General features: G+C 40.0%; 1 pseudogene; it reads right to left on the reverse strand.

Moving 5' to 3' along the window:
- Positions 1-3,677: 3,677 nt before the first annotated feature.
- On the reverse strand, positions 3,678-4,131 carry LOC108310675 (annotated as a pseudogene).
- Positions 4,132-10,140: the final 6,009 nt, after the last annotated feature.

Raw genomic sequence — 10,140 nt, forward strand, 5'->3', positions numbered from 1 at the left:
ACATGTATAGTCAACTTTTTAAGAAACTGCCAAACTTTTCTGAAGTAGCTGTATTATTTGTATTCTCACCCCAGTAATACATGACAGTACTAATTGCTCTATTTCTTTGCCAGCCCTTGGTGGTCAGTCTTTTAGTCTCAGTTATTCTAATGGATATAAAATAATATCACATTATTTTAATTTGAATTTATCTAAACACCAGTGATATTCTAAACATTTCCATGTGCTCACATGCCAATATGTTATTTTATGAAGTATACATTTAAATTTTTGTCGATTTTTTTCTTCGTTGGCTAATTTTATGGATTTTTCCCCAAAAAAGTGATTTCTATTTAAAACAGAATGGCAAATACAAATATGCCTCCAAATATCAGGCTAATGGCTCCTGGAATCAGAACTCATAGAAGTATGACCACGTTTAAAAGTCAACACTACAGAAAATTTCTTCAGTGTCATGTTGAATAATATTTGAAATTGTTAAGTTTTGCAATAGAGAGAAAGTTTATCAGGTTATTACGTGATAAATTGGCTTACATTTTCATATTTTATTTGTTTAGCTTGAATCGTACTCTCCTTTCTGGGCTACCTCATATCCCTTCTCTCTGCTTGTTTAGCGCTATTGCTGTAAGAGTTTTGAATGAATAAATCTTATACATTTTATGTATTTTTTAACTATTTTACATAAACATTTTATATTTGGAACAATTTTATATCTTTAGAAAAGTGGCAAATATAATGCAGAGAATCCCCATACACCTATCTCCCACTTTTCCCTAATGTTATCAACTTACATTACTTTTCAAAACTAACAAACAATCATGGATACATTACTATAACTCCACAAGTCATTCACAACATGGCTGGTTGCTTTCTTCCAGGCCAGCAGAAGTCTTCTGCTCCTGCATATTTGTTCGCCCAGGATAATGTGCCGTTGGACAAACTCGAAGTCAACTGATTGGCAACCTAATAATGAGAGCGAAATCCATTATATCCATAAATTCTCAGGGGGCCATTATATAGGACCTATGCACCATAGAATGGGCAATCTATGGGACCATCTTAGAATTATTCTTATCACAGGTTGTCTCCTTATCATTGAGTTATAAAACTTCTTTACAAATTCTAGATACAAATCTATTAGATATAAATGCTTTGCAAATGTTTTATTTTTGTCTGTGGGTCACATTTTCTTTTCTGTGATATCTTTTTTAAGAATGAAATTTTGATAAAGTTAGTTGGTCAGTTTTTTATCTGATAGTTTGTGATTTTTTATGTCTACTTAAAAAAAAATGTGTCTCACCCATGGCCATTAAAATGTTCTCCTATGTTTTCTTCAATAAATGCCAAAGTGCCGAGCAATTAAGTGAGAAAAAGATCTTTCAACAAGAGATGCTGTAACCAATGGATGATATGTGCAACAAAAAAATCATCTTCTTTACTGCACAGCATTTATAAAATGTAAATCAAAATGGACCACAGACTGAAATATAAGTCATGAAACGGTGACTTCTTTATTGATAATCTCAAAATTATCTGTGATGCCTTAGATATATGATATTCTAACATAACAAAAATTTCTTTTAATGACAATGTTTTTTTTTTTTTAGATGGAGTCTCACTCCGTCACCCAGGCTGGAGTGCAGTGGTACGATCTTGGCTCACTGCAACCTTCGCCTCTTGGGTTCAAGTGATTCTCCAACCTCAGTCTCCCCAGTAGCTGAAATTACAGGCATACACCACCACGCCCAGCTAATTTTTGAATTAGTAGAGATGGGGTTTCACCATGATGGTCAGGCTGGTCTCAAACTCCTGACCTTGTGATCTGCCCCCCTCAGCCTCCCAAAGTGCTGGGATTACAGCCCTGAGCTGCAGCGCCAGGCTTAATGACAATTTTATGACAAATATTCACTCAGTGACAGCTTTGTGCCAGGTACTGGAAATACGGTGTTCAGAAAAATAAATGAGGTCTTTATCAAACAAATAAGGATAATAAATACAAACAAATATAGCAAAATTAAACATACGTACTTTTTGAAATAGCCATCTGAGGAGCCTATCCCAAAGATATACTGGTAATAACCAGAAATTTCACCTTCCATCATTCAATTGGACTTGTACTCAGGCAGATGACAATTATAAGACTTGGACAAAAATTTGTAATAAATATTTGAAAAGACTGTCGGATTACCAGAAGTAGCCAGATATTTGATCTTCCATAGCATTCTTTCTCATTATTTTTTGTGCCTAGGGAGTGTACCATTGTGTTTGCCATTGGTTATTCCACAATCTTTTCTTTATAAATAATTTTTAAATTTGTTCTCAGTGTTTGCTGTTAACAACAAAAATGCTGAAGTAAATCGCCTTGTCATTTGATACATTTTGCCAGAAAATTTTTGGGAGATATTATTTCATGAGTCACCAAAAAGTATAATATTAACTATAGAATTTTCAAATACACCACTTTTTTAAGTGGAGGAAGTTTCCTTCTGTTCCAAATTTGTTGAGAGGTTTTATCAAGGGTAGGTATTAAATTTTATCAAGTGCTTTTTTATGTATCCAATGAGAGCAACAGCTCTAAAATAATAATATTGAAATTTTAATGTGAGCTCAAAATTAGATACAGAATTGGTTTTAAAACTTGATAATCGAATTACAGTCATATAAAAATGTTTTTTTTTTCTTATAAAATACACACTAAGGTAGTTAAGGATAAAGAGACAGAAGGTATGCAAATCTGAAATTGCATTCAGTAGTATTTATTTTTGTAGGAATAGTAGTATTGTGATCTTGAAATGGCTATTGTATGAGAAACCAAATACATAATTTGCTAATGCTGGTAGAAATAAAGATTTGCCAGACAATAGAAAACAGATAAAAATACAAAATCAAAGAAGTAATCATCTTAAGAATGAATTAGAAGAACTAGTATGAGCTCATGAAGTTTTTGAAGTTTTTGCTATTAAAACATGTACTAAAAAGAGAAAAAGTGGCAACCCAACAAAGACTTCTAGCACTTAGATCATGGTCTCTAAATAACATTTTCCATTAGAAGGGATGACAGGTATTTGAAGGAATATCTAATTTCTTGTCTAAGGCAAATAAAAGACGATCCTGAACATCATAGCTTTTCAAGCAAGGAAATAATGAATGGTCAATGGAATAAAGTCAAAGAACAAAGGGAATAAAAATAGAAATTCTGACTACAAGTGACTGAAGTTAAGACAATGTGACCATTAAAAATGGTCACCATTGCAGGTTGTTAGAGTAACAAGTCATTATTCAGAAAAACTGATAAAGAGAAAAACTTAACTATTTTATATTTCTGATACAAGCTATTTTTAGGAGAATTGAATTTTATCTAAGAACAAGTTTTTCTTTCAGAAAAATTATAGCAAATAAACATAGAAGGATTGATACCAGTAGGAAATCATTTTTGCCACCTCCAATGACAATCTGGTTCTAGGCAGCAATTTCACTGGATATGAAAACTATATCAGCAAAAGTTTGATGAAAAACTTTTTAAATAATAGATCAAACTGACATCACCTGAACTCAATAATCTCAAAAAGTAGATCAGCCAAATATAATGAGCTGGATGATGAGATACAATGGGAATTGCTTCAGAATCATTTTTGCCTAAACATTTGAAATAGGTTTTTTGTTTGTTTGTTTGTTTGTTTTTAATGGTTTTAAAGTTTTTTATTTTTTACAGATATACTGGAGAATCATGCAATGTTGCCAGCATTGGATGCAATCCGGCGCTACAGGTCTGCACACTATTTTGCTACTGGTACAGTAATGGCAGAACCTTTGATCGCACCTTGACCTCTGCATTATCTTCAAAATAAACATGCCATCTTTTCTCTGATATGACTTTCATTGTCGAATGACCACTGCTGGTTGTGCCTTTTTTCTAAGCTCTGGTTTGCCTTTCTTGACTGTGACCATCACCATGTCACCGACACCAGCAGCAGGCAGTCTGTTCAGCCGCCCCTTGATCCCCTTCACAGAGATGATATACAGGTTTTCGGCTCCTGTGTTGTCAGCACAGTTGATCACAGCTCCTACCAGAAGACCCAAGGAAATCTGGAATTTCGCACCAGAGGACCGACCATGTCCTCACTTTGACATCTTGAATGCTGGAAAGAAGGATGCTGAAATAGGTTTTTAAGGAAGCAATTGATCAAGTCTATCAGGAAAACGATTTGGTTCATATATATATATATAAATTTGAAACATAAAATAAAAGTAAGTTAAATGATTTTAACAACTACATGTAACAGTTTGGATCCTGATTTGAGCAAAGCAGCTACAAAAATACATTCAAAGCAGTCAGAGGATACTAAATAGGGACTAGGCATTTCATATTTTGTTAATTTTGTTAGGACGTGATGTCACAATAGAGATTATAGATGTTTCTTAGAAATGCGTAGTGTACAATGAAGTTCCGGAGAAGAACGGACAGGAATTGATGTAATATGCTTTACAACATTCACACAAAGTGAAGTAGGGACACAGACAGATTAAAAGCAACGAGTTGACGACTGCTCTCACTAGCAGCTGTAAAAGGGAGTTCAATACATCACTTTTCTACTTTGTCAGGTTCTCCACCAAAAAAAATAAGGAAAATCTACAATTTAGGAAGAACACAGTGAAGGAAACGAAAATGACCTAGGCTTGGAAGGAGAGAGCCAGAGTTGGGCTTTGAATGGTGAGGAAACATTAGGAGGGTTTAAGCTAAACCGGGAAGCTGGAATGTTCCAAAAACTGGGACCAGAACATGTAAATATCCTGTGGAGGTAGAAGCGTGGTTCTGTGAAAGAATGGAGCGATCCGAATGTTCGACTTCATGTGTTAATATTTCACCCAATGAGTTGACCTAGTGAGTACCCTAGTATTTCCAGCTGTAAGCAGTTGGGACTGTTAGATAATTATTTTAAAATGAAAAACTATAGGTGAAAAATGTTAAGTCTCCAAGCCTCAGGTGAAACCCATACCTCCACCACATGTCATTCAGCGCTCCAGCCATTCTCCACGCACTCTCCCAGGAATCTTGCTGTGATCAGTTTCAAGTGCCCCCTGTGCTGAATGTTCTCCAACCTCCATCTCCAGCTCTAATCTCTGTCTTAAACTCTAGCGCACATTCCTAAAAGGATAAGAAAACCCGGAGGCCCCTAAGCACTTCATGATGAATTGGTTTGCACCCAAAACATCACAGTCCTATAGAATTTCACAAGAACTATGTGAGCATAGTTTTTGTTTCTTTGAATGGCACATCACTCCAGCTGCTTAAACCAGGGACCAGAAGAATCTTAAATTCCTTCTTTACCCATTTACTCCACATCCATGCAACCTAACTGCCGTCAGGTATGTTGATTCTACTCAATTTATCTGGAAATATGTCGCCTCCTCACCATGCCCCACAGGCCTCATCACCTTTGAATGTATTTTTGCGTGTGTGTGTGTGTGAGTGTGTGTTTGTGTGCGTGTGTGGATGGTTACTGCAATGCCTAATGTAACCTTTAGTTCCTGCAGTAAGGTGATATTTTTCTGAAACACATACCTATCTCATTGTGTCAATCCACTGAATTAAACCTTTCCTAGCTATACAACTCCTGACCTGCAGTAAACAACGAAAACCCCTGAGAACATCAGGAAGGCTCTCACATGAGGACTTGTCTGCTGCCTTCATCCCCTCTGTTCTGCCCTCTTCCGTATGCACCCCAGTCTGACAACTTCTTTTACTACTCATGGTTTCCTAAGTGTCCCATGAATTTGTGTTGTTCCCTGTGGAAATCTGGTGAATATCTACTCCTCTTGAAGGAATGGGACACTAGTCCCTGGGGCAGGCAAGCATCTGACATGCATTGGGCCAAAGATAACCTTGAAAATATTATCCACCTGTGCTATCTGATTTCCTTGTATTTCCCCGGCTCACGGTAGCTAGCACCCTTCAGGAGTGGCTGTTTCTATGAATGGCTAAGTAAGGCAGCTTCAGTTAACACTGGCCCCTGGTGGACAGCCTTGGCCTGTGGGCCAATGAACCACAGGCATTTGTCTACAGCCAGGAGCACAATCTTCCCTACCAGGACCTGTGACCTCTCTGCCAGTCAAAAGTTGAAATGCAGGGCCTAGAGCTGGCATGCTGGAACCTCCACAGATGTTCCCCATAAGTTTGCGATGGTCTAGGGAGATGGGAAAGAAGAATGTGGATGAGGGATACTCTCTGGGCTGTTCTCTGTGAGGTTAACTGGAACCAGAAGTGACTAGGGATGCAGTATGGCCAATGTTCCACAATCAGAATAGATTCAGGTGCTCCAGGAAGAAAACACAAGGTGTGGAGCAAAAAGGCAAAAAGTCTGGGCATTGTTGGAGAATCATCTACGAGAAAGTTGGCAGGAAGTCCTTCCTCAATGGGTTGAGGTAGAAACGTAGAAGGAGAAGAAGGTGTCTGTAAACCCTCTCTGCAGTCAGAAATGAATTGAAGTACAAGGTTTTTGGTAGCCTTAGAGATTATCAGACTCTAGAAGTCTCTTGCTTGCCTGGCATTAACCCTTTAGTTTCTCCGAAATGAATTGAAGTACAAGGTTCTTGGTAGCCTTAGAGATTACCAGACTCTAGAAGCCTCTCCTTGCCTGGCATTAACCCTTTAGTTTCTCCGAAATGAATTGAAGTACAAGGTTCTTGGTAGCCTTAGAGATTACCAGACTCTAGAAGCCTCTCCTTGCCTGGCATTAACCCTTTAGTTTCTGGATCGGGGAAATCTTGGGGCAACAGACGTTAATAAACCACTCTAGAAATATTTTAGTATTTTAACATGACACTACTGTTCGTAGCCATGACACAGTAGCCATGACACTACTATTCTTAGCGGGCTCAGAATATATGCCGCTTTCTTGATATATGCTCTGGAATGTCCTATCCAGGGAGGCAGCCCTGTACTCTTCCACCTGGCCAGATAAATGAACTGTGACTCTGTATTGCAGACACAGCTGTCCCCACAGGTGGGTCCCAACAGCTAGCTTGAGGTAGGAGTAGGAGGCCTGAGTAGTCTTCATGTCTAAGCTAAATTTTCTTACAAGTTACTAGAAGCCCTAAAGGTTTCCATAAGTTTGAGTTTGCTCTAGGCAATGATGAAGCTACTGCTGTGACTCTGTTTATCTCCAACTTATGATTAGAACCCAGAGTAAAAGCACGTCCTCATCCCCAATTTACAACAAAAGCCATGAATTTACAGATGACAGCTTCAGAATTTACATCAGGATCTGATATGAATAAAGCCATATTTCCAATATTTGGATATGCCTACTTTATGAGGAATGTGTTCAGACAGGAACGGAAGGAAGGGGCAAGAGTTGTGTTGCGTCTCCGGTCCTGAGTGTTTGTACATTGCCCTGGCCCAGATATTCTTGACACAAGATAAAGGGTTGATTGACATAAATTCCAGGCTGCTGACAAGTTCTGCTGCTGACATTCTATGCAACTGTGAGATAGGAGGTTGGCACAAGTTACAGGTCACAAAGACCTTGCCGATGAAACAGCATGCAGTAAGGAGCTGGCCAAATCCCACCAAAACCAAGAAGGCAAGGAAAGGCACCTCTGGTCATCCTCACTGCTTATTATCCACTAATTATAATACATTAGCATGTCAAAAGGTATTCCTAGCAGTGCCTTGACCGTTTACAAATGCAGTGGCAACATCAGAAAGTTACCCTATAAGCTCTAAAATGGAGAGGAACCCTCAATTCTAGGAATTCCCCACCCCTTTCCCAGAAAACTCATGAATAATCCACTCCTTGTTTAGCATATAATCAAGAAATAACCATAAAATAGCCAAAGAACAGCCCATGCTGCTGTGCCTATGGAGTAGCCATTCTTTAATTCCTTTACTTTTTTAACGAACTTGCTTTCACTTTATGGATTTGCCATGAATTCTTTCTTGCGTGAGATCCAAGAACCCTCTCCTGGGGTCTGATCAGGACCTCTTTCAAGTAACAGTGTTTGTTTACTGAAATCAAACCTGTTTCTGTGAGGATAAAGGAGGAAATATCAGTATAAATGGATAAAAAATGGGCCAAGAAGATAGGCATACAAAAGCCCCAAGCCATCACAAATTCCTGAGGGACAAGGGGCAAGAAAGAAGTAGAAAGCTAATGAAAACGGGTTTGAAGTCTGAGGAGGAATCTTCCCAGGCCAATTTCAAAGAGCATGCTGTGAAAGAAACTGCCAGGGAGTAGCTGCTCAATGTGACTGGGACCTTCAGGAGGCCTGCAGAGGTTTGGCAATACATCTGCAGCTCAAGTCTCACTAGTAAAACTGATCCTTAGTATTTTTAAATTGTGTTGAATTACAAGACAACAACAGCAACAATAACAAAAAAAAAAATCTGCTTTTGACTGTCTAAGTAGGGGATTAGAAAAAGAACCATGAGAAAGCAATCTTCCTGTGTCTCCCAAACTGAGATAAACAGAATACTAGTGTCCTGCAGAATGTTAGTATTAATCAGAAAAGAAGGTTCTGTGATCCAATAGGTTTGACAAGTTCTGACTACCCAAAGTAATGGAATCATTCACTAAAGAATGTCTCAGGTTCTTAATGTGCTAATATGCATGATCATTCTCCAGGTATGTGGGTTTTCCAAACTCATTTAACTTCAGAATCTTTTTTTTTTCTTTTCAGAACTCCTATTAGCATCCCACTGTATATTTGTGTTCTGTGACACTCAATTTGTAAAACAGGAGGGTAGGGCCATTTACATTTCAATGGATGCTAAGAAAAAAAGCCCCAGAAGAATTCCATTCTGTTTGGCAAGAAAACCGCTCTGAAGCACAGTTCTGAACCTGCCAGAGCAGAAGCACAAAGGCCAGTGTGCAGGCTCTGTCAGAAACCCTCCAAACTGACCCAGATTGCTCCAAATTCATTGTGAGGTAAAGAAAATTTCAGGAACGTTTATATTAAATGTTCAGATAGATGCTGATATACAAGAAGCCAAAAGACCTGTGGGCAAGCCCCTGCTTCCTATTTGACTGGGATGAGAACGGGGAGTAAAGACGGCAGGAAGGGGAATGGGGATCAAGGGTCCGACCTCACTGCCCTAGGAAGGGCTTCCTCCCGGCGATGTGGGGCTCCCGGGCTGTCCCCTCAGCCGGATTTCTGGAATCCTGCTCCCTCTCAGCTGTGGAATAACTGTGGGGAGGGAGGGAACCAACTTCCTTTCACAAGAGACACTAAGAGCTTTGTCCTCAAATCCCTCACTGAAAGAGTCTGTTAGTCAAGATGTTAACTGAAAGGGGACCCGATCCAGACCCCAAGAGAGAGTTCTTGGTTCTTGAAAAAGAATTTGAGGCAAATGCGTAAAGTAAAAGCAAGTTTATTAAGAAAGTAAAGAAATAAAGAGTGGCTACTCCATAGCAGAGCAGCAGCATGGCTGACTGCCTACTTCTACAGTATTTTCTTGATTATGTGCTAAACAAAGGGTGATTATTCATGAGTTTTCTGGGAAACAGGTGGGCAGTTCCCAGAACTTTTTAGGCCATATTGGATAACTTCCTAATGTTTTCACGGCATTTGTTAACTGTCGCGGCGCTAGTGAAAGTGTCTTCTAGCATGCCAATGAATTATAATTAACATATAAGGGGCAGAGAGGAGGCTGGCAGCCACCTTCGTCGCCATCTTGGTTTGGAGGCTTTGGGCGACTTCTTTATCCCAGACTGTTTTATCAGCAAGGTCTTTGCGACCTACATGTTGTGCTAACCTCCTGCTTCACACTGTGCCTTAGAATGCCATAATCTCCTGGAAATGCAGTCCAGTAGGGCCCAGCTTCATTCCACCCGCCTCTATTCAAGGAGGAGTTGCTTGGGTTCAAAGGCCTCTGCCACAGAAAGGGAAGAAACATCAGCCCTCAGGAGGGAGCAGCACGGATGATGGCAGCTGCAACCTCTCATCGAAGAGTGAGGATGGCCTCTGGGGAACAGGATGAGGTCCCCTGGGAGCAGGGTGCGGTCCCCGGCGAGCGGGTGCGGTCCCCCGGTGAGCGGGGCGGGGTCCCCCGGTGAGCGGGTGCGGTCCCCCGTGAGCGGGGCGGGGTCCCCCGTGAGCGGGGCGCGGTCCCTGGCGAGCTGGGCGGGGTCCCCGGTGAGC

The sequence above is a fragment of the Cebus imitator genome, unplaced genomic scaffold (assembly GCF_001604975.1).
Source record: "Cebus imitator isolate Cc_AM_T3 unplaced genomic scaffold, Cebus_imitator-1.0 Scaffold6, whole genome shotgun sequence".
Classification (NCBI taxonomy): domain Eukaryota; kingdom Metazoa; phylum Chordata; class Mammalia; order Primates; family Cebidae; genus Cebus; species Cebus imitator.